Source organism: Ursus arctos, unplaced genomic scaffold (genome assembly GCF_023065955.2).
Source record: "Ursus arctos isolate Adak ecotype North America unplaced genomic scaffold, UrsArc2.0 scaffold_14, whole genome shotgun sequence".
NCBI classification, from domain to species: Eukaryota; Metazoa; Chordata; class Mammalia; order Carnivora; family Ursidae; genus Ursus; species Ursus arctos.
This window is the reverse complement of record NW_026622808.1, coordinates 54,211,384-54,237,055: the sequence shown is the minus strand read 5'-3', so window position 1 is coordinate 54,237,055 and position 25,672 is coordinate 54,211,384. Positions and strand designations below refer to the sequence as shown.

General features: G+C 37.7%; 1 long non-coding RNA gene across 1 annotated transcript in view; it reads left to right on the top strand.

Annotated features, from left to right (window-relative positions):
- LOC125283755 (uncharacterized) overlaps positions 1 to 25,672 on the top strand; it is a 535,062-nt gene continuing 509,390 nt past the window's right edge. The window contains exon 1 of the long non-coding RNA XR_007191731.2: positions 1 to 159. This is a non-coding gene — a long non-coding RNA (uncharacterized LOC125283755). The remainder of the gene's footprint in view (positions 160 to 25,672) is intronic.

Here is a 25,672-nt window from a genome sequence, read left to right as displayed (position 1 = left end):
TCAAGTGGAGGTTAGAAGTGTCTGCTTCTATTGTGTGGTGATTGGATGAAATAACACCTAGAACGTGGTTCTCGTTCTCTCTGAGGGAGTCGGTCCTCAGTACTGCGTGCTTAGAAGCGATTTCTACTTTTCTCCCACCCAGAATACTGCAAGAATGAGGTTAGTGCTAACTTCTTAATCCTTGAAATGCTTTGTGCCTTTTATTCCATAGTTTGTATCGTTTTCATTGATCCTATTTGTAAACTTGCTTGCTACTCAAGGTGGAAACTGAGCCAGCAAATGCTATGTTGAAAGGAGAGGCCCATGGTTTATTTGTTTGTTTGTTTGTTTGTTTGTTTCTGGTTCAGAAGAGAGATCAAAAAGGAAAAATGACCTCTTGCCTTTACTGGTCCAGAACAACTTCTCCAAATGGTCATAAGTACATAATTTTAGGGTCCTGAGTCTATCAGCACTTGATTTCAATCATTCTTCCTTGATACTAAGTGGTATTTTTAAAGGGAGGGAAAAAAATGCATCAAAAAACAGTTTCTCCCTCTAACATATTCAGATCTCAATGTTTTAGTTGTGTTAAAGCCTTACTGTACAGGTTAAGGATAAACTTGACTCTCTGATACCCTAACGTTTTTATGAATCAAACGTGCATGACACCTTGGCATATCTTTAGGCTCATTCATATTTGCGGGAGGCCTTTGTGAATCTGAATTAGACTCTGTAATGTTTTTTGGTTTTGCTTTTTGAGAGAGAAAGAGCGCTAGCTGGGGTGGGGAGGGGCGGGAGAGGAGAAAGAGAATCTTAAGTAGGTTCTATGCCCAGTGCGGAGCCTGATGGGGGTGGGGGCTTGATCTCATGACCCTGAGATCAGGACCTGAGCTGAAATCAAGAGTCGGATGCTTACCCAGGCCCCTGTTATTTTTAATTTTTTGAGAACCCTACACACTGTTTTCCATACTGGCTGCACCAGTTTACAATCCCACCAACAGCGTATGAGGATTTCCTTTTTTCCACATTCTCACCAACACATTCCGACCTCTTGTCTTTCTGATGTAGCCATTCTAACAGGGCTCATCACACTTTTAAATGCCTTATGATGTTAATTGTTTCTCTAATCCTGAATATAACTTAAGGCAAGTCCAGGGACATGTCTGGACTTGTTTTAAGTGTTCTAATTGATAACTGAACTTTCCTGTCTAAATCCAAATAAAATAATACAAAATCGTCCCCTTGCTCATCTCAGGTCTGCTGCACCCTATTGGTCTTAAAGAGCTTCTCTCTTTATCTGGAACTTCTGTTTTTTTCCACTTTCTCACTAACCATGGCTTCTGAACAGAGAAAAAGGTAAGGAGGCAGGAAGGGACTTAGTAAATCAGCACTTACTTAACATTAGTTTCCTCAGTCGTGACCGTGGACAGATCAAAGATGGCTGCACATTTTTAACATACCCCCATCAAGAGATGAGGACTCTTTCCCTTCCTCTCTTACCTGAATTGGCCAGGAGCTGCTTTAACCAATGGACTATGACAAGAATGAGGCTAGGCCAGTTCTGGGCCTGCGTTTTAAGAGGACCGGCACCTTCTGCTTCGATTTCTTGGATCTTTGAACCACCATGTAAGAAATGACTGTCTTGAGAGCCACCATGCTGTGTGGATCCCAAGGTCCAAGGAGAGTCCATTAAGGTCCCTCTCCTGGGTTCTTCCCATCCACCAACCCATCTTAGAGAATTCTTACTAAGTACCTTGACTAAGGAGCTCCGTGTTCCCCCACTTCTCACACTAGACGCTTTGGCTCGATGGCAGCTGGCCAGGGTTATTTTTGCTGAGCTTTTCTGGCCCCTCGTGTGGTGTGTGAGGATGAATGAAAGGAGGCACCGAGGACTCTCTCATGTGGTTGACATCTTATCCGAGGAAATTTGCAAACTGAGGCATTCATTGCCCCGACAAACTCTAGGTTTACAACCAAGACCAACGCAGCAGCAATTCCAATTTAATTCCAATTCAGAAAAGGCTGGCTGGCTTGTGCTTCTGAGAGTTTTATGTATAAGGAAACACATCCCAATCCACTGTGTACTCAAAATACAGGGGATATATAAAGTGGTCTCCTTGAAGCCTCTCTCTTAAATTGAGGTAAAGAGGAAGAAACCATTTTCTTCCCACGTCAAGGGAACAAGTTGTTGTGATGGTAACACCCCAAACCCTCCCCCCAAAACTTTGTTTTCTCACCCCTTAAACTTCTTATATTTATTTAGCATGAGTCAGGGATTTGAGTCACAAAACTTGTTTTGCCCCATTTTATTTGGCAAGCCTCACATGGTGGTTGAGCTCCACACTCTAAAATATGGAATCTCTAGTCCTCAGGCCTCGTTTCAGATGTATGTTTCAGATTCTGTTACCACTGTATTGTCTTTTCAGGGGTGGCTTGAGCCTGTTTTCTGTGAGGGCAGCAGGTAAAATAATGCTAATCCAGACAGGAGCCTGAAGGGAGAAAAGACTTTGTCTTCCCCAGTCCTTAGAGCCCACAGTGTGGGCCAAGCTAAGATTTAAAATGCAGGTTTTCCTCATTGATTCACACAGACAAGTGCCTGATGAGGTAAGCAGAAAGCTTTCCTTTTCTAATCTTAAATCATTCTTGGATCCAAATAAAATTGGACAATAATGGGCTCAGAATCTGAATAATGCAGTAAAGCACAAGACACATTTGCATCTTTAGGCAAAGAGGGTGGATGGAGGGGTTCCTTATGGAAGGCTTCAGTGATTAATCAGAAGTGGTCCGAGAAGTTTCTATAATGCTTGCTTGGGAGGAGGCCCTAAAATCAAATTAAGGTTACTAGATAGAACCTGAGGGAAAGCTGTGTTATGCGAAATCTGAGTATATCTCTCTCTCTTTTACTTACATTTTCTCTAAAACCTGTGTGTGTGTGTCCGTCCGTGCAAACAAGCGGCGGGGCAGATTAAAGGCATATAAATATATATACACATATATATGGTTCTGTAAGTGTGTATATATGTATTTGTTTAACTTTTATATAAACTTGAATCTCTGAAACTAGGAAATAACATAAAACAGGCACACCTGAAAAAGGAAATATTAAAAATCAAACACAGACCTTACACTAAAATTTAAATAAAGTTTATAAGTGTGGGAGTATATAATAATCAGTGTTATACAAATGCTAAGGAAGAGAAACATATTTGAATAAAGAGTATTTAGAAAATAGAAAATTAGAAAATAGAAAATAAAAAATTAGAAAAAGAAAATAGCCTGTAATTGAGTGAAACATTTTTAAAAAAATTTCAGGAGTGCAAATGCTTTTGTAAGCTTTTGTTTACAATTACGTGTTTGCACTTGCAAGGATGTTAACTTGAAAAGATGCCTTAAATTTGACTTGTCAGTGTAAAAATGTCACTTGGTTTGCAAGACAATTGTCAGGTATACCTCACGGAAATGCAGGATGTTGTATAGCTATCAAGCCTAGATGCTAATTTTATCCTTGAGAGTTATTGGAAATCAAATTTATATAGTTTTCCAGAAAAGGGTAAACTTGTCTCTTTATTGTGAGAATGTAAAAGTTTGAAACCATCTGTCAGGCAGTGGCTCGTAGGAATTAACTTCAGACAATCAAGGATGAAGTTGTGCACGAGAACAGGCATTAATCTGACAGCTTTATGTCTAAAATAAATAACAATACGATATGACGTGGGAGAGCAGGGTGAGTTTGTAAACAGCCCAACTTTAAGAAAACGTATTTTCTTGCTTCAGAGAGAAAAATATGGATTTTTCAACATTTTTCAATATTTTCAATATTGAATCCCTGAATACAATATTGAATACTTCAATATTGTTCGAAGAGAAAAATAGGGATTTTTTTCTCTTCTTTTTTTTCTGTTCTGTATCTACTAAGATGTGTAGTCTTTACTTAATGAATTGTGCTTTTGATGTTTCCCTACTGTCTCATAAAATCTTCTAAAGCTGGTTTTTTTCACACTGTGTTATTTACTCAGAAGTTAGGTATGTATTTAACTCTTGAAAAGTGTTTCATAAATACCATCCATTATAGAAGGGATCAGCATATTTTTGTTATTGGTTTACTTGTCTCTCTACTCAAATGACAGTAACTGTGTCTGGGGCAGGGAACGCTTTTTATTTATCTTTTTATCTCTGGCATATAGCACTATGCTTGGTAATTGAGAGGAAATCAATAAAAGAATTAATAAAGTGAATTAACGAATGAGAGTTCTGGATCATTGTCTCTCATCTTTCAGTCTGATATAATCTTCTCATTCCTTTTGCTTCCTATACCAATCTCCATTCACTGACATTTCTGCATGAATCACGGGGAAAGACAGGCAATGTCTTTTCTCTTAATTAACTGAGCACTCCGCAGTCTCTCCATTTTCCAGCAAGACACAGAAGTTAAACTAAGATTCATAAATGATTAAGCACAGCAGTAAAATCTGTAAAAAAGCAGTGCCTTTTTTTCCCATAAGCCTAGCAGATGATTTGCTGAAATTTTTTTATTTCTATGGTCTTGTTGAGATAAAAGATTCTAGATTCCCTAATCTGCAAAATGAGAATAGTCATAGCAACTCAATAAAGGTTGTTGTGAGGATTAACATAAGTCCATGTAAAGCATAAATCATAGTCCCATCTAGATAAGAGCTCAATAAGTGGTTGTCATTAACTGAGACTTGACATTCTGATTCAGCAATGCTTCATATCAGGCTCTATCAAGTTTGGGGACAGGAAATAAGTTACATAAACAAAGTCGTTTTGTTCTTAAACTTTTTTTGTGATTTTTCTGCATAAACGAAAGGGTTTTTAATTTTTTCACGACTATAGTATTTTCTCTACGTTGTCTATTTACATTTCATCTCTTTGTGCAATTATAATATTTTCAAAAAACATCTAAGGACATGAAACTTTAATTATAAAACATCTAGTTGGGTATGGAGGGGTGTAACTTGTATTGTCCTTTTATTATTGGATCTGCAGAATTTTCATCCTTTGTGTGTCTCTCATTTCTTAATTAATATCCAATTAGCTGTTGTGTGTAGGTCTTCATCTAGGCAGTGTGATATAGCAGTTAGCAAAGAAAATAGTGCCTATGTTCTCACGGAGCTTTCATTCAATAAGAAGTAATAGGCATAAGGCAAGTAATCAGAAAATGAGCTGAATTACAGACTGTTAAGGAAATTCAGTCAGTGGGTTAATAATGGCAATGGAAGAAAGGGGAACTCGAGAGAGTGAGAAGTGAGGGGTGGTGGAAGATTTCAGCAAAAAGCTAAAAGAGGAGAATTTTCTAATCATAAAAGGACTTAAGACTACAGCTCTCTGAACAGAGAAATCATTAACTCAAAGATGTTGCGGCAAGAAGAAGAGTCTGGACAAGAAAAAATGGAATCAGATAAAGGAGGCATATTGTTGACTTAGGTCATGATAAGGCAGCTGGATTTTATATCCAGTAAATGGGAAGTAATTTACTGTTTAAGCAGAAGAGTGGTAGGATTTAAATCGTTTTTTGGTTTTTGTGGGGTGATTGGGGGGTGGTCGTGTTCTTTTGTTTGTTTTAAAGATGTATTTATTTATTTTAGAGAGAGAGCATGAGCGGGAGGGGCAGAGGGAGAGGGAGAGAGAATCTGAAGCAGACTCTGCACTGAGCGTGGAACCTGCTGTGGGGTTCAATCTCATGACCCTGAGATCAAGATCTGAGCCAAAACTAAGTCAGACCCTTAACCAAGTGCACCACCCAGGCGCCCCTGTATTGTTTTGTTTTTTAAATCATACTGGCCACTATATGTCGAATAGATTGAGGCGGGGAAGCCAGTTGGGAAGTTAGCGTGAAAGTCGCAATGAGAATCTCTGGTGGGTGGGATGGAGTGGAGGAAGCGTGTGGAGAGAAATGGGGACCCCTGCAAGATTTTGGAGGTAGAATCAATAGTGGTGTTTGATGAATTCAATGTGGGGGGAGATGGGAAACTAGAAATAAAGTATGACTTCGTTTTTATTTTGTTTTTGCTTGATCGCTTAAAGTAAAACTCACAAACCAACCCATCTTAGATCATTCAAACATTACCTACAGGATAATCCCTGAAGATTTCTTCTTTAATGCATATTTGGTGTTTTTTATTTATACCATGTTATAAATGTTACCTTCTCTTCAGGTAGATTGTAAATTATTGTCAGCCAAAATCAAGAAATCCATCCCATCCTTATAACAAGTTAATGTTTTTGGTTTAAAGTTCATTTTTATCTTCATCAAATTAATACACCTGCAAAGCTTAATTTTGCAAATTGAGTTTATTTTAGAAGGTAGTGTTGAATTCTTCTCCAATTAAACCAGCTTAAGAAATTCAGATGAGGTCCTAAATGTATAACACTCTGAGTGTGGTAGCATTTTGTTAGCATACTAATGTTTATTTGGTGATGTGTAAAAGGTACATAATCCAACCAAACTTCCAGATTTTTAAAATCCCTCTCAAATTGATTTGTGGGCCTTTTGTTCTGGAAAAGAAAAACCTCCCTTGATCCTATCCTAATATTTATAATAGCTAAGATCAGGTACCAGTCGTGGACATATGTTAGACATTAACAATCACAGAAGGAGCAAAATGGATGAATGCTTTATATAGCAAAGATTGTGTCTGCCTATAAGTGAGCAGTTTCTCCAATTTTTGACAATTTTTACTGACAAGTTGGTGAACCACCATTAATATAAATATTCTGGTTGATTCTTGACCATTTTAAACGCGTCCTTGGTAAGAACTAGGTCCTTGACACTGATATTTTATCAATCAGTTTTATCTTATGCTATCTGGGAAGGAGAAGGCCAGATTGAACCACATTCAGTTTCAACGTTACTAAATACCACAAAAGTTCCCCAAGCCAGCATTACAAAAAAAAAAAAAAGTTAGCTTATTGCCCTTTCACTTCTGTATAACACAACATCAAAAACATTTTATCTGCCAATATGTGATTTCTCCGGTGACCTTTGACATTTTTGAGCATATATTCTCACGCATCATTAGAGGTTTCATGCCAAACCAATAACACAGTTCTCTGTTGTTTTCAAATGCCTCCTAAAGCAAAAGGTTAATGATCAATAAAATGCACTGAAATGGTTCTTTTTGCTGTCATAGCTCATCTATTTCTCTTTTCACTCAATATCCACATGCTTTTAATATTTCGTGAGTAGCTTTTGTTTTTTCATGTAATGAAGAGTAACTAATGTGCTATTTTCTCTTTATAAAGTAACACTGTCTCTGACAGGATTCTATCCATGAAAAATGCCTTTCATTCGCCCTATGACAGTGGTTAACTCACTATTGGACAATGCTGTGCCTTTAAAAATTAAAGGTTGTGCATGAAATCTCCCATTTGCATGAGTTTGTACAAGGTCATAAAATTCATGTAAATCCTGTCTGGTTTAGGGGTTTAGCACTAGCATTGAATGCTAAAAAGAGATCTAAAGCAAAGCTCAAGAATCCAGCCTTAGGTGAGGTCTGGCTCACAGACTGTTTTTGTACATAAAGTTTTATTGGGACACACCCATTCCTATTTGTTTGTGTATTGTCTTTGGTGTTATGTTTCTTTTTTTTTTTTTTTTAAGATTTTATTTATTTGTCAGAGAGCGAACACAAGCAGGGGGAGCAGCAGGCAGAGGGAGAAGCAGACTCCCCAGCAAGCAAGGAGCCTGATACAGGATTCGATCCCAGGACCCCGGGATCATGACCTAAGCTGAAGGCAGATGCTTAACTGACTGAGCCACCCAGGCACCCCTACTTTCATGTTTCAGTGGCAGAGTTGAGTAGTTGAAGCAGAGACTCTATGGCCCTCAAAGTCAAAAACATGGCCCTTCATGGAAAAAAAATTGCTGAAAAAAAATCTACATAAAATTAAGCCTGTTTAGTTTTGAAGCTATGTAATCACAAGAATATACACTAGTTGACACTGTGACACTGTATAGCTTGACAGTTCAAAATTTTTGTCACATCATTTGAGAGCTGTAGAAGGTAAAACTTGCAAAGCAAAACATAACCTTTTGTCCCTTTTTGAAATATAAAGTTCAATATTAGTCAGTGTTTGTATACACCTCAAAAAAATAGACCAAACTTAAGTAAATGGTTATACCTGCAGAGAGAAGGAATTTTGTCTTTTTACTGCTATACTATTAAAAACTATAATTTCAGAATCTCTCTCTAGTAGGCACATGATTTGTTAGTAAATTTTTCTTTTAAATGGATTTATTCCTAAAGTCAGCTTCAATAGCCCTGTCACAATTCATTGTAATTATATTAAACATATTTCAAGGAAGAATTTTCAGGATTTTTGTTAAAATTGTTATTAAATAATGCTACTTTACAATTACCTGAAACTCAAAACACTATTGTAGTCCACAATTCTCTTGACCTCCATTACAACCCAATAAAATGGAGCCAGTATTTTAAACGCTTCGTAGACAGCAAAAACAATGCATAGAGTACGTAACTCCTGTGTGCGTATACAGATGAAGATGATGATGGTGATGATGATGGTGACCCACTCATCATGTCTCTGATGTTAGGATAATTGCTTAGAACGATCCAATGAGGTTAGTGATGTTATCCCTGCTTTAAAAAAGGAAACAAAAGAAGAACAGGTTTTGAATGGCCATGTGTTAGAGCCCAGAAAAGTATCTAGATATTTGACACTATTCGCCAATGCTGGTTCTCAACCATTAATGTTGTCAAAGTGCCTCCCAGTAGGTTGAATGAGTACATTTAGGGTAGAATGAATTAATCAAGAATATTGAAGTTCTACGTACAAGTGGTTGTGTCAGGTTCTGTGCTTTTGAAGAGTTAAACTAAATTTTATTATACTCCTACTATATATCAGACCCCTCCTAGATGCTGGGACTAAAATTTTCACAGAGACTTTAAAAATAGTCACGTCTCTGTAATCCTAATGATTAAGTAAAGCTACCTATTTGCCTTTTTCCCTCTTATTACAAGTGCCACTTTTATAAATATCCTGGCTAATTTGTATGCATGTCTGTAAACTTGTGTTCTAGAGATGTGATTGTAAGATCAAAAGGTAGACATATTTAATATTGATAGATATTACTAATGACCCTCTGAAATGGTGTACCTAAATATTCCCATCCCATCTTTACCAGGATAGCTGTTTACCCATAGCTTGGCTTTTATTAAGAAAGTTAGAACCACTGGAATATCTGCTGATAAAGATTAACCCATCAGTACACATGACCTACATCTTAGTTCTTAATCACTCTGAGGTTTTTAGCACATTATAATATCTTTTTCTTTATGTGGGAAATAAAATGAGCTAGTTAATGAATTCAACTAACACTCATTCAGTAATAATGGGGGATGGGTGAGTTCCTATCCTATGAGGACATATTCTGAGAAGGCTGTCAGAAAACTAACTTCTGACTTCTTGCATTATCTGTTTTATGTTGCACAGGCTAATTCACCTCTTTGGTCTTAGGTTTCCCATCTGTCACATGAATTTATATTAGATCACCTTTAAGTTCTTTTTAGGTTTCAGTTTTCATTAATATGTAAATGTGGATATAATTAATGTAATACTCACTGTTATTTCTTAATTTTTTTTTTTTTGCTTTCTTTCATTTCAATAATTTGTGACTTAATTCTTTTAGAAAGAACTGTAAATCAGAGGCATGGATCTTTCCATTTTCCCCACCTTGAGTATAAGCTCTGTTGGTATCTACCTTGTCCACAAACATGTCGTGCTCATACTGCACACTAGGCTTTTGATGGATGAATAAAATAGTGTGACTGTTTTAGCTGAATGCAAAACCATTCAATAAAGCAAAGCTGAAGATGATTCAAGTTTCGATTTAAGCCTGAACATGACATCATAGATAGGACTGTTAGGGACTCAGCTGGCTGCAGTTCTTTACGTATTTCCCCATACACCAGAAGATTTCCAAAAATTGTGATAGGTTGGATTTTCAAAAATTATGATAGGCAATTTAAAAAATAGCTTTGGGCATTTCTTGAGTTAATTATTACAGGCTGTTCCAATATCTGAGTACATAAAGTAACTCACACATAAAATCTAAAATTTATATAACTTGGGATTTGTGAGGATATTGAATTTTGCATTCTTTAAGTTTATTAAGCATTTATAACAGATCACTGAATTGTTGAAATATAGGCAATAAGTCTCTCTCTCTTTTTTTAAGATTTTATTTATTTATTTGACAGAGAAAGAGACAGCCAGCAAGAGAAAGAACACAAGCAGGGGGAGTGGGAGAGGAAGAAGCAGGCCCCCAGTGGAGAGCAGGGAGCCTGATGCGGGGCTCCATCTCAGGACCCTGGGATCACGCCCTGAGCTGAAGGCAGACGCTTAACGACTGAGCCACCCAGGCACCCCAATAAGTCTCTTCTTAATTCATTTGCTCAACAAAATTTGACCACCTTTATAAGCCAGGTGCCACTCTAGGTGCTGGGAAATATAGCCGGTGAAGAAGGCAAAAGAAATTCCTGCCATTGTGGAGTTTGCACCCTTGTGAGGTTTTGTTATGTTAGTAAGTGGCAATGATCCAGTCTAAGAATGCTTTGTTTTTTTGAAATCCCTAGACTTGGCTATATCAGAAAATTTTTTTCCTTGTTGTTCTAGTAAGAGACCACCATGTTGATGGGAGAAATACCTTGATCCAAAAGAATAAATCTGTAATCAAATCAACATGGGTTTACTCCTTAGTGAGTCAGAAACTGTACCAGGTTGAGTTGTCCCACAAAGAAACTTTTATTTGCAGCAAATAAGGAGATCACAGGGAATGGCTCCCAAAGCTGTGACTCCCCCAAAAGAGGGTGAATGAGTTCCTTTTGTATAGGGTTACAATGAATATTTTGATAGGGATGTCTTGTCATCCAACGCAGAGGCAGGCATAAGGTAATGTATGCATTTTAAGGAAACATGCCTATACATGCGTTGTATGTCATGTAAATGAGGCTGATGCTCCTCCTTGGGTGGAGATTTTAGTATCATAATTAGGTAAAGGTAATTGTAGGTCATTCCAGAGGTCACTCCATGGTCCATCTGTGCAGGCATGAGTCAGGTTTAGCTCCAGCAGTGTGGGTGGTCTGGGCCAGTGGGAGATGTTGTCAGGGCAGATGCCATCACCTAGGGGTGGTTATGTTTCATTTGTCTCAGTTAAGAGGAAAGCTGGAAAGAAGAGCTTAGGGAAAAGTGTAAGACAAAGGTTAGTGAGTACAAGCAGGTGGGCAGTCAGGGCCAGGTCTTGGGGTTTAGCTGGTGACAAATCCCCTTTTACGTAAAATAGTGATATTTAAACTTTGTGCATCTCAGACACTTGAAGGATCTTCTAGGAGCAGTGATTCTTTCCCCAGGAGGAAAAAAACACATTTAGGCATTTAACTCGTAATTTGGCACATAATTCCAAGGGCCCAAGGATCACCCATACATCCGCACAGCTAAAAGCTCTGATCTAGACCAGCTGTTTGACAAGTTAACAAAATTAAAGATAATGTGCCATTAGATATTTATTGAGCTATTTTAAATGTATAAATCCATTATATAGTTCATTTAGTGATTGATTTATCCACACATATTTGATTGATTATTAATGCCTTTATGTGCCAAATACTGTGCCAGGCAACACTATTATTCTCAAATCAAATTTTGATATTATTCCCTAATATGTGAGTTTCATTGTAAAACCCATCAGTGGAATATCTTGCCTAAACCAAGTTCAATGTTTATATAAAATTCACAAGTAATCATTTGTGCATTTGCCAAACATTGCTCTTTCTAGTTTTTCTTGGGTCTTAACTAAACAAGAGGACATTTGTTTCCTGCTTTTATCAGACCTCAGACAAGAGGATTTGACTACGTAATTATTAAAAACCTGTATTTCATACAAAACAAGTATAAATATTAAAAGCCTGTGTTTCATATAAAATAAATGTAAGTAAAAATAACTGTAGGGTTACTCATGACACATTCCAATATATTAGCTTTGTGAAGTGCAGGACTGTACATAAGACTCAGAGAAGCAGCTCCAATCACTGAATTCCAAAAGACAAGTCACTGAACCCCTTGTATATCTGTCAAGTATCTGTAATAATTTGAAGCACCATATTAAATACTGCATATTTTAATTAACTAACATGGTTTAATTTTTCCAAGTGGCATTGGCAAGTTTTAATGTAATAAGCATTACCAACTTTAGATCAGGTCTTTTGAGACCAAATGACACACCAGAATTACAAGTAGAGAGGGACTGCCATGAAATTATGCATTGATTTAAAATCAACACATTCAAAGATCTTGTGGTTGCAAATGAGGTTTTAGTCCCGGAACAGCCTTTTTGTGACTGTTTACATCCGTGTATTGTTCTTGTCCACGACTGAATAGTTATAAGAAACACAAACCTTTCCTTTTGAGATAACTTTTTGCAAGTGTATCCAGAGAGATTGTCACTTACCAAGCGATGCAGCTTTTTTTTCCTATTGAAACTAGCATAGAATACAATACATAGAACACCTCTGTAGGCCTCTCAACACTCAGCATCCCTTAAAATATTAAAAGAAAATTATTTATCTTCAATGAAAAGAAAAGAAATACATTAACAAGGGGAAAGATGAACATATGTTAATTTTTTTCTTTAAATAGAAAGTTATGAGATCATCTATGCCATCTGTAATAGTCTCTCCCTCAAATTAATTTCAGCAATGTGTATTACCGAACTTGAGAGTTTAATTGAATAAATCATGAAAAACTTACCCTTCTAGGTTCCGTTTCTGGCAATGTAGCAGATGAGGACCTAGGACTGACCTTTCTTTTAAAAATAATCAACAAAATGGAAAAGAAAAGACATTCATATGTAGTCTGACACAAAAGTAAAGAACTTAGAGCAATAGCTGAGTGAAGCCCAGACCCTGAGACCGATTGGAACACTGAAGCCAATTTTCACCGTGAATCACATGTGCAAATCCCAGGTTTTTTGAGTGTCGTTTTTTGATATTTCACAGGACTGGGGTGGGTGCTGGTACAGAAGAAAACAATCTTAAGGCTGAGCCCCTATGAGAAAGTCAAAGCAGAAATCGTCTTTTCTTCTAGTTGGAACTCCAGCGTACTATTCTCTTCATGTAAAGGTGAATTAGAAATAACTCTAATTCCCAGATGAAAATAGGAAAATTGCCTGTCTCCAAACTTGGTCCCGAATGAAGGAGTAAAATATCTCCCCTCAAATATATAAGCACAAGCTGACATTTGCACAAGTTTGCAACATAAATTCATCCCAAATGGTGAGTCCAAAAACACTGATTCAAGCCAGGAATTTAGATGTGTTTCCAATAGGAGTACATTTAAGCCCCATGCCAGAACCAGATGATAACCCATTCAGGAAGTGCTCAACTTTATCCCATGCCTCAGAGAAGCTTCCTACGTAAGTTTACAAACAAAATGGGCAGCAAGCAGTTAAAAAAGTAAACATATAAGGTAATAAGGCACTATGAATGACAGCCATCAGAAATAAGAGAAAGAATAAAATCACCTGGCATATAAAATGTATAAATTATCATCATCGTGATAAACGGAATAACTAATTTCCTTAGAAACCCTTGATTATCTTAGCGTCATAATATCTTAGAGCCACATTTCCTTGCTATTATTTTTTTTCATTGAAGACACAATAGCAATGTGTACTGAGAAGATAGTATTTAGTGTAACAGAGTTACTGAAGTCTAGCAACTGGAATAATACAACATCTGAAGAGCTACCGTATTTGGGAGACTACTTTTATTTCATTTTAGGAAGGGAGTATAAAGGCTAAAAAGTATGGGCTTAAAATCAGACTAAGATCGTTAATCCTGCAATATACTTTTCCGACATCCCAACTAGTGGTGTATTTAAATTCTAAGCTTTGCACTGTTCATTGTAAAAATGGTCTTACAATATCCATATTACCAATGTCTATAGTGGGTTGCAGTAAGAACAGAGACAAAACATGTAAAGCATATGTCATAGTTGAGTGTAAAATAATCTCTTGGGTCGTGATAGCATTGTGTCTTTTCCTGTGCTAGTCTCATGTGACACAGTAGCTTACCATTCTATGTTCATGAGAAGGGTCTCCTGTCCCCACCAGTATGAGTTAGTCCGATTTCTCCCATGCATTCACTGATCCTAGGTTTAAGACTACTCAGTCTGCAGGTGGGTGAATTGAGCCTTTAATTGATGCTTTCAAATTTGTGATGCATAATTATGCACCACATCTCAGGAAAATGTGAGACTTGTCTGAGACTCATCTGTCAGCTTATAGTATAGTTTCACTGGCTGATTAGTTTCACTAATCAAATATTAGAACTTTTCAAGTGCTTCCTCAGTGCCTTCTCATAAAAAGTGGACATCTGTTTTTCTCTGTGATATTTTGGTCTGTTAATCCTTTCTCTGACAATGAGAAACCCAAATCCCATGTCCCTTAATGTATTTACTCTTTTGGTCAATCTCCCTGTGTGCAGAAATGACACCATCACCTGTCAACACACTCATCACATCTCCTATCCCTGTCCATGTTCCTATACTTTGTACTGAACACTGTCCCCCACTAACCATCCCACCATATCCTCTCCTTGCATAGTCATCCTCAGCTAGGCTGCTTTCCCGAGGGGATGACACTTTCACTCTTCTCTGACTCTGATACTTGTGGCAGACCATCTTCCACAGAGATGTCCTCCATACGCTTCTTGGGCTCTAACACCCCATACCAGGTAGCCCTCCAAAGCCTGCTTGGACTCTGACACGGAACACAAGACTACCTCCTTCACCCCACCCCATAGTCATATACAATCATCTGATCTCTGATCACCACCATGCCTCCCACCCCTCTAAACCCCCATCTGAATACCTGCCTTGCTCACCTTCATCTGATGACTCTAGACCTGTTTTACTTCAGAAGGGAATACCGTGTTAAATTTAATCATGAGGAAAGTGAAGCTAATCAGTTGATGTTGGAGGCAAACTGAAATTATATTTGGAATTCTAGAATATACCCCTTCATGCTTGTTTACATCTCCCAATTATTATCCAAGTGTTGAAGTCTCCTTTGTCTCTGAGGATGTTAGAACATGACAGAACTTAGGAAAACATATGTAACAGACTAAAATATAGAGTTTATGTCCACGGATATATGTATCCAGTACTGTCAAAGAATCCCAGATTTTTGAAAATTAATTTAAATTTTATGATGTATGCGTTTTATTAGAACTAATTGTAAGATAGAATTACAGGGTTCACTTCACAGGAACTAATACTTGAGATTTCCTGGCTGATTTATTTGAGAAATGGTTTGTCTATAAACGCTCTTATCAAATGCCCTAAGATCTAAAGATTATGTGAATAATAAAGACTTTTCCAAATTAAGTCCCTAGATTGGGCTTTTGAATGGAAAATATTTTCCAGGGGTGTATGGAAGGACTTTTAAGACATTTCAACATGTTTGCTTTGGAACATTAGAATCATGACAGAGTAAAGGCACAGGGTGTCTCCCAAGAAAAGGCTAAAATCACTGTGTGTCAGGTAAAACCAACAATGTCGCTTAGGCATATTTCTGGTGTTTTAGATAGAAAAGAAAAAGTCCAGCCATCCTCAGCATGTCTACGTATGGCAAGGCACAAATCTAAGTAAAAATATTGTCTCCCATCTCTCTCACCTTCTTCTGAGAACACTGTTTTAAACTAGACTGTATTTTCTATGAAATTTTCATTTATATCTAAGACCGTTCAGTCCAGATATAGGAGCTGTTAATATCCAGGGTTTTAGTGAATTATACACTTCATCTCCTGGATAGAAGAGAAACCTTATGCAAACCCTTTTCATACATTACATAATTCCATATGAAATTTCTAGTATAATTCTCTTTTTATTATTCAGAACTCGTTAAGGAAGAGATGTGCATTAAAGCAGTATGCACATAGTGAGTAGTATGATTTTCATGTTAAAACAAAGTCGACCCCTACTTGCAACCTTTTATGCCACGGGCCTGATATCTCCATTTGCTTGCAAATGCGTGAGGCTCTTAATCAGTTTCACTCACACACAAAGAGACTCTCTTTGAATATGTCCTGATTATTTTTTGAAACATAATTTCAATGCTTTAATACAAGTTTTCAGCAGCTTTGCTATATTTTATTTTGGCACAAAAAACAGAGAAGATGGAGATTTTCACATTCTCATATGAATATGGTATCATGAGAAATAGTCCATAGGATTTATTAGAATTGCAGAAGTGATACCTTTTCTAAATAATTTACAGTTGGAGAATGAAGTGAATATCTAACAGAACTGATCATTTTTAAAGACAAGTATTTCATCGCAAGTAGATGCTGCTCCTGAACGAATTGCCATAATTCTCAGTAGTTGCATTTAGTCTGAGACAATAATTCTCTCTGGAGACCAAACCCCGTGTCCCCAAGTACCAAAGATGGTACATGAAAGTTTTGTTGAAGGTGGCCTTTCACATTAGTATTTAATTCAAATTGTTAATTTCACTGAGGCAAACAATGCCACGAACATTGTGATATCTTACAAAGATAAAAGTGATTCTGAAAATATTTTTTAGTTGTCAGGAGCTCAGACTGAGGGTCACACATAAAGTTCAGTCCTTAGAAATGCTACTTAACAGCTATATGACCTTGGGCATTTCACTTCAATATAAATTAACCTTCAATTTATTTGACTGTTTAAACAAATGAACACATAAAATACAACATTAAGAATATATTTATATATTTTTAATATAAAAGTATATAATGTGAGATATATAAAACAGTGCTTGCCTCTATAATGGTTGAGGACTAAGTTACAATGAATGGCATAGAATTTATTCCAAGGGGTAGAAAGTATGTACTAATTTCTTTAAAAGATGTAACTCTTATGAGTGACAAGGCAGAATGAGTTTTTCTAATCAGAGTTTAAAACAGAAGGAAAATGATCCTCCATGTCAAAGAAAACTTTTTTTATTTAATCATGGCCACTTAAGTAATTTATATTAAGATACTATTTTCCAAACATGACCTTGCTATGAAACACTACTCTGTTTCAGCTGAGGGAGAGATTATTTCCCAAGCTAGTACAGAGAAAAGCAAGGTCTATATACAAATATGAAAAATGTAATTTTTTTTCTTGCATAAAATAGATTATTTTTGGTGCTGAGTAAATATCCCAAGAATTTTGTTTATTGCTTCAAATTGCATGAAAATGTAGATTTCATAGCTAGGACTCAATGACTCTGCTGATGACATCTCCTAAGCAAACTGATTAGTGCATGGTATTGTTAAAGAGCTGGCTGTCACCTGAATCAGAACTGTTTGTCATAGGGTTCATGTCATAGAATGTCATTAACTCGGGTGCCAAGCAGTTTGAGTAAAAAAACAAAATATATAAAGAAGTCTCCAGAGCAAGACAGAGTTGCTGTTTGTTTTGTTTATTGATCCCTGTGAGTTTAGCCTCCTAAACCAGTCTCTGGTCAACTAGTCATCTGGGCAGAGCCAAATGGAAATCCATTATACTTATTTCTTCTGGTTTCAAGATACAGACTAAGTGAACCATAAGATCATATTTACTCTGTGGATGCTCATGGAATGGAACCAGAAAACCATTAAAAAAAGAAAAAGACAATTTCTAAGCTAGTTCAAAGTCTTTCCCTGGAGATTCATGATGTCTTCAGTCCTGCCCCTAGGCCTTTGAATCCAAAGCCTAAACTAGCCACTGTGCAACATTGCTTTTACAGATACCAATGACCAACGTGGTTAAAAGTTATTTTTTTATTGAACTCCAGACATACAGAGAGCCCTGCATACCTGTGATACCACCTCAAGAATGCTCATTGGTGTCTCAAACTGAAAATGAACTCCTGATCTCCCCGTCCCTGAACTTGGAGGAAGTGACACCACTATTCATAGCCTTGAGAATTCCCTCTACCTTGATTCAGCCTTTTTCACTTCATCACCAAAGTATCCTGATTGTCTTTCCTTCTGAATGCATATCCAGTTGGCTCCTATTTTATCATGTTCTATCATCATTTTAGTCCAAACCACCATCACGTCTGGTGCGAAATACTACAATAATTACCATCTCCCCATCCTAGTCCTCTGTAGTGCGGTCCCATACCACATCAGCCACAGGGATCATTTAAAAAAAAAAATCCAATCTTTTCATACCACACCTAACTTGGAACTCTTCAAATGTTTTCTATTGTTCTTAAGTCATGAATGTTGTGGTCTCTGTGCCCTTCCCTCCCTCTTTCCTGCTCTGCTCCAACCACATGGTTCTTCTCTCTCCACGACACAAAACAGTTTCCCAAGACAAGTGTTTCTTTTGTGCTTTTCTTCCCCCTATATTGTTCCTCAGTTGAAACTTAATCCACTCTTATGCCCTGTAATTTATAGAAACCTGTAATTTTCCCTGATGTTGGTTGTGTCATGAAGCCAGAGACAAACTTATTTCATCCATAGCCCTGATACGAAGCCTAGTGCCAGGTGTAGGTGCTTATTTATTTGAATAAATGAGAAAGAAAAGAAAAGGTGGCAGAGATTTTTAAATCATTAGCTTAAAATTTAGGGAGATTTTTGTGAGGTACACAATTGTTTCTCTAAGGACCAAATGAGGAAAAGGGATTCAATTTAAACTAGAGTAATTTACCCATGAAGAATTTTGCCAACAGGGACATGAGGAAAATCTGTCAAAGATCTGACTAAGACATCCCCCTGGATATCTGTATTAGTGCTGCTTTAGGACATCTTGAAAGCCAATGATTACATAAAAACATATGGTGATGATAAATTCTTATGCATTCATTATTATGTAATATGTTTATGTATGACACAACTTTCAAAATATCATTGACATTTTGCCCTGTTGAATCTTTGAGGTGGCTGCTTCCCAAATCCTTGGCTCCTAATCTGGCTGTCACCCTGCCGGCTCTAAAGGTACAGAGAGGATGCTGGAACAGGTGAACTGCCGTTAATGGTAGAGTTTCTCTCTCAGATTCCTTTCTGATTTTTGACCTGAACGAACAAGTCTGATTCTGAGTCGGGAGCCTTATGAATTCGTAGCAATTTGAATTTACTCTATTGTAAAAAGCCTCCATTACCGGAACAAGCATAAGTAAGCTTACCAACTCTTTTCTTTAACCAAAAAGAATCCTTATTTTATTGAAGTAAAGATTCCGCGCAACATTGTTAGACAGGATAAATACATTCAGTTACGTTTCGGGACACAAAACCAATTTACAAAAATCAGTTGCTGGGGGCGCCTGGGTGGCACAGCGGTTAAGCGTCTGCCTTCGGCTCAGGGCGTGATCCCGGCGTTATGGGATCGAGCCCCACGTCAGGCTCCTCCGCTATGAGCCTGTTTCTTCCTCTCCCACTCCCCCTGCTTGTGTTCCCTCTCTCGCTGGCTGTCTCTGTCTCTGTCGAATAAATAAATAAAATCTTTAAAAAAAAAAAAAAAATCAGTTGCTGGCGCCTGGGTGGTTCAATCGGTTAAGCGTCTGCCTCGATTTTAGCTCAGGTCATGATCTCAGGGTCATGAGATTGAACCCTGCATCAGGCTCCGTTCTGGGCATGAAGCCTGCTTAAGATTCTCCCTCTCCCTGCCCCCTACCCCCCTCTAAAACACAAAACAAAACAAAACAGTTTTTTTTCTCTCCCTCTTTCTTCCCTTCCTGTTCTCTCTCTCTCACTCAAAAAAAAAAAAAAAAAAAATCAGTTGCATTTCTATATACCAGTGAAGCATCTGAAAAAGAAGTAAACAATCTCATTTACATTATGACTAAAAAACAAAACATGGATTTAACCAAGAAAGTGAAAGATATATACACATAACATGGTAAGACACTGTTAAAAGAAATCAATCAAAAAACAAACGGAAAGATTAAAAAGAAAAGAATCCTTATTAATGCTCCCATTTCCCTACCTACCTCCCCATAAGGAGGGGACTGACCTGTCTTGGGCGAAGGAAAGGTCCTGGTTCCTATTATGCTTTGTTTTCTAAAACCAAGGGCAATGAGCAATAAGAAAAATTCTAGAGGTCCTCTACTGTACCAGGTATTAACACCTGGTTGCTTACTTCCTGAGTAGGCCGAAGGGGATGGCATTGGTAGGGAGGCGAAGGACTTACTTGTCTCAGTGAAGTGACTATGGAACAACCTGTACATAAGTGTGTGTGTGTGTGTGTGTGTGTGTGTGTGTGTGTGTTTTAATTTTGACCATCAGTACAGGTAGTGTTATCAGTAAAATATCGATTCTTACCGAGATTATCCCTTATAACTGTGTGATTGAACAAATTGTATTGGTGAAACTGTTGCTGTTATTTGCTTAGGAAATTATGCTTTGAAAAAAATTTTTTTCTCATGATGAAATGGGTACAATCTCCTAGATCCATGGCTCTCAAAGCATCCCCTTGGAACTCTTGAAACTTGTTAGAAATGTAAATTTTCAGTTTCCAACTCAGATCATACTGGGGTGGGATGGGGCAATTAGTGTTTTAACAAAGCCCTCTGGATGATTCTGATGCAGCCTCAGGTCTGAGAGTCATTGCGTTAGATCATCAGCCCACTTCACGTGTGTTAGAGTAGAGTCGCCTCTGACAATATAAAGCAACTTGATTTAGCATCTGTGTTAATGCAAATAGGTGTTTGTCAGGTGCGCAGCTGCTGGGTGGGAGTGCTTAATCATTAGCTAAGTGACTTATTTTTGATCATCTACTCCCAGCAGGCAATTCAAATGCAGGTTTCCAGAAAATTACAAAGTACTACATGTCATAGACATTCATAGTCATTGCTAATTGTCAAAAATCTTAAAACATAAACCTGCGAATACCAGTAGTCTCCTGTATTCATTCTAAAAGCGTAACATTTAGTATGGTGAAAATAGATCTTGAAGGTGCAATAATTAATAGGATCTGTGATTACATTCATATTGACTTTTTAAAGTAGGTAAAATGGTATTGCTGTATTTAAAGGCACTTAAGTCAGATTATTATTCTACCTAGGAAGGACATATCTATAAAAAAAAGAAATCAGGGTCATTATAATGTCCTCGGAAAGTAGTCACTTGAAATATTATATTTAGAGGGTAAAGATTAGATTCCAAATCCTTTTCAAAGAAAGAAAGACAAATATAGCTTTTCAGGTCACGTCTGAATTCAGTCAGACTTCAATCATCTCTCCATCCAATGAGGGGCCCCCAATTCAAACGGTGCCACATGCAGTGGAAAAAGGCTCAACGTTTGGCACTGCGCTTGTCCAAGCTCAAATGGTGTTTTGAAATGTTCTTATTACATATTCCTTTCTCTCCTTGAAAGGCATATTCTAATTATATTTCATCTGCTCTTTAGTTTGTGGATAGAAACTCCAGTTTAGCAATAGAAATAGAAAGTTCAAGACTAGAGATCCAAGCTTTTAATGGTTCACAAAACAACAAACATTGACAAAGTACTGGATAAATATTCTCATCTGAAGATATTAATCACAGCTCCAATTGTACAATGGGTGTGAGATCTTCTGAGTCTTTGTTTAAAGAGCCTTTGTATCTTTATGTGATTTTTTTTAGAATTATAACTATGTTTACCTCCATTGTGTTATGGTTGGGTGAATTTCTGTCTCCATGCTGCATCCCCACCTTGCCTTCTGTCTAGCTGCGGTTCTTGCTTGTAACTGAAGGCCCATTCCATTTCTGCCTATAGCCACTGCTGTTTTCTGCTTATGGGATGTGGTCTCGGTTGTCTGTCCAGTCCAGAGCCTTACCATATGTAGGAAATTACCCCTTCCTCCTTCTGTGTGTTTTACTAGTACCGTCAATCTAGGGTTGGCTTACCCTTGTGGTTGTACAGGTTAGACAAGGGTAAAATGTGGCCTGAGCTTCCAGTTCCAAGCCCTGGCCCCATGGTCCTGGAGGAAGAGGAACATTTCGAATGCATCTTCCCAGAGAAGGTGCTTCCTTACAATTATCTGCCTCGTAGAGAAGACCTTATTATTTACACAAAGGATTTGGTAGGGTCTTGCTCCTAATAAAAGGAAGAAGCCAAAAATGAAATGGGTAAGCCCTTAATTACTTTCTGGGAAGGTAATAGCAAGAGGCTAAAACTGGAGAAGTCGCAGACTCTCCCTGTTCCATTCCTCTCCGTGGGACTGCACACCGGTGAAGGGCCAGAAAGAGGTTATCTCACTGCTGAGTGGGAGCCCTGTACAAAAACTCTGGTAGTTTTAAGGACCCTGAAGCTGAGGGGAGGGGAATGGGTGAGGTCTAGGTGTAGAAAAATACTAGGTACAGAGTCTGAGTGGAGAAAAGTGTCTTCAAGATTTCCTCATCCAACCCCACCCCTACTTGCATAAGGAGGCCTCAGCAGAGGTGCCAGAGGAACAACTCAGCCTGAAGCCTTGAAGAGACCTAGGAACAAGATTCTGGGCCAGGAGTGTAAATATGTGAAGAGCATGACAGGCCAGGGGGTCTGCGTGCTTGACTGCACTCCCCTTCAGAGACTGCCATGCATTGGCTGGGTCCCAGGTCTGGTGTGGAGAGGGCAGCTTTCCCACAAGGCCTGCTAGGTAAGGCCTCTGTAGCCGTTGCCTGCAGTCAGGCCTGAAGGATCACACGTGGAATTTTAATGGGGAGCTGGATTCCTCACTAATGTTTGTCTTCTTACTGCTTCTCTTACCCCTTTCACGTGTCCTGAAAGCTGTACTGTAACACATAAGCCCTTAACGAGGCTTTCTTCTAAATTAAGGTTTTACCTTATTTGGTCTCTAGCACCGATGTGTTGTAAGAATAACCATAAACCTCTTGTATTGCGGTGTCCAGCAAAAGAGCTTACCTCTCCTCTTTCTTTTGGAAACATAGGACCTTTCCAGACTCTTGTTGGAGGTAGGCACCCTTTCTGTGACAGCACCAGGCATGTATTATGTGTCCCAAAAATAATTGCTGACTTAAATATAGATGATCTCCATTAAAAAAGAGAGAGAATCTGACATGCCAGAAAGAAATAAAAGAAAACTGTGTGATCACTAAGCTATATAGAAATGTGTCATTAACAGTGCTGTGAGTTAGGAATCCAGGGAGTGAAGGTGAACTTTCCTCAGGCCCTGGTAGGGGTGAAACACCTCTCCATCCTGGACACAGGGAAGGGTGAAGTCATAGTTCTCATTGTCTGTTGTCCTTGCTTGCTTTGATCCATGAAGGAAGAAATGGTGGAATGGAAACTAACAAGTGAATAATTAGACGTGAGGGAAGGAAGGATAGAAAAGGAGATAAGGATGATGAAGGGTTTCAAGCCTCATCTTTCACTAGAAGATGTTGATTCTGTTAATGTTGGGTTCTAACTCTACACCCACTCATGGCTACGTCTATCACAGCCTAAAAAGGAAATCAGCAGATGGGGCAATTTCTCGATGGGCAATAGTATAGATTCTGAGACTAGCATTCAGCATGCTAGATTTTAGGTAGACGTGAGAAGTAGTTGAACTATCCAGCAGGCAGTTAGAGGTGTGTGTTAAAATGAACAGAGATGTTGATTTGGATATTGTCCAAATAATGATCATCATTAAGTCAATAAACAGACACAGTAAAATGACCGCTACCACAAAAACAAAAACAGATGAAATCACTGGCAAAGAAACATAGGTACACTCCAATTTAACCTCCACATAAAAAGCAAAATGATTTATCATTTAATAATGGAGAGTATCAAAGAGATGCTATTTGACAAGAAATCCACACTAATACTTTATCTATAAAGGATTGTGCTTAGGATAAGACCAGAAAGAGGCTTCTGTTTTTGCCTTTCAACCATGTGAAAATTTGATTTGTTATTACTCTTTATTCTTAACAAGAGTCAATTTCCGGGGAAGGACAATATAAATGAGAAAACATGTATCTTATTTGGAAGAGGAAGAGAGGTAGGGTAAGGTGCAGGCAAGGAGTTATAGTCTGAACTGACTGCGTTTCCCTTTCTTGTAAAAGAATATTTTGCATTGGGGAATGCTTGGAGTTCATTGATTTAAGAAGGCAAAAATAGAATTGAAACGAAAAGTACTTCTTTTGTCTCTTTGTGGAAGAAAGTATCTTCCCTTGACCATCCTGTTGCTTAAGAATAAATATCCTATTAAATATTTCTTTGGGTAAAATACTAAGTTTGTTATATTGAAGGTCTTTTAACCTCTCAGCTGCATGGTGAACTAGTGATAAATTCAGCTTATATCAGTCCAGGTCAGTGTGTCCCTGGGAAGGGTTATCTCTTGCCCCTAGATAAACACCAAAATTATGATGTTCTCTTCCTGCGGAAACTTGCATCCCTTGGGGTCAGGACAACTTATCACCTAAGTCATCTAAATGTTTTTTCTGTCTTCCCTGAAGTTATAAGCATTGTCCACGCAGATTCTAGGTGCAATATATGTCATTTGTTTTTCTCTTTGGAACTTCGGTTCTCCTCATATAGCACAGGTGCAACTTACATGTGTTTGTAGTAGACTGTTGTATCTTGAGTTTATAACTCTTCTTGTTTATCTCATCTTTCTCATCAACCTATGATTGAGGATTTTCATCACCAGGGTCAAATGAAATGTACAACCTAGAGAGTTCCCTAGTTTTTTACAGATGGACTCATTTGCCCGTCTTCCAGAGAAGGATTGCTAGATTGTACTTAGGATATGATCGTCTTTCTGGAAATGGAGGTTATAGCAAGACTAGTGATAGAAAGTGTCTATTTTTCATCCTGTGTTTTTAACTTCTCTTCATCCCCAACATGCCCTATCAGTCACGAGATCCTTATCATTGATACCTGCTCCTAGGGTTGGCTCTTATTGGTAGTATATCTAAAGTTCTTTGAGGTCAAAATGTAAACTCTTCTAAGGCTATTTACATTTTTTAAGTCTTATCTTCAAAATGAAAATGGAAAGTTTTGTCCCTCTTATGAGAATTTCAAGATTATGTCAAGGTTACATGTACCATGATTTTGACTTTATGGTAGTGTTAAATTTATGTTTTGAACACAAGAGAAGGGCAGCAGAACCAGCTACAGAACACTCAAGATTCTGTCTCCTTTCTGCTCATCTTGTGAAAACAAATGGGGCTTTAAAGTTTCTTTATTTTCTCAAAGTATATCTGTTTCTGAAAAACGAAGAATATTTCCACATATGTGACTAAAGCTGCCTGTTGTCAACTTTTGTATGGTCACCTATAACAAAGAGCTTCTGTGTGCACAAAGCTTCCTGTTTTCATAATTTTTGGAATATGAAGAAGAAGAAAACTGAAGTATATAAGGACAGGTGGATTTATTTTCAGAATAAGTAATAATTGTCTACTTGAGGGGAAAAACCAAGTTAGAGCTATACTTCACAAAATGTATCTAAGTGCCAAAGGGACTTCAGTTGACCCTTGAATGACAGGGGTTTTAAGGGCACCTAACTCAGTCAAAAATCCACATACAACTTTTGACTCCCCCAAAACTTAACTACTAATAGTCTACTGTTGACCGGAAGCTTTACTGGTAACATAGTCAATTAACACATATTTTATATGTTATATGTATTAGATATTATATTCTTAAAAATCAAGTTAGGAAAAGGAAAATGTTACTAAGAAAATTATAGGAGAAAATATGCATATTGTACTGTACTGAACAAAAGAATCTGTGT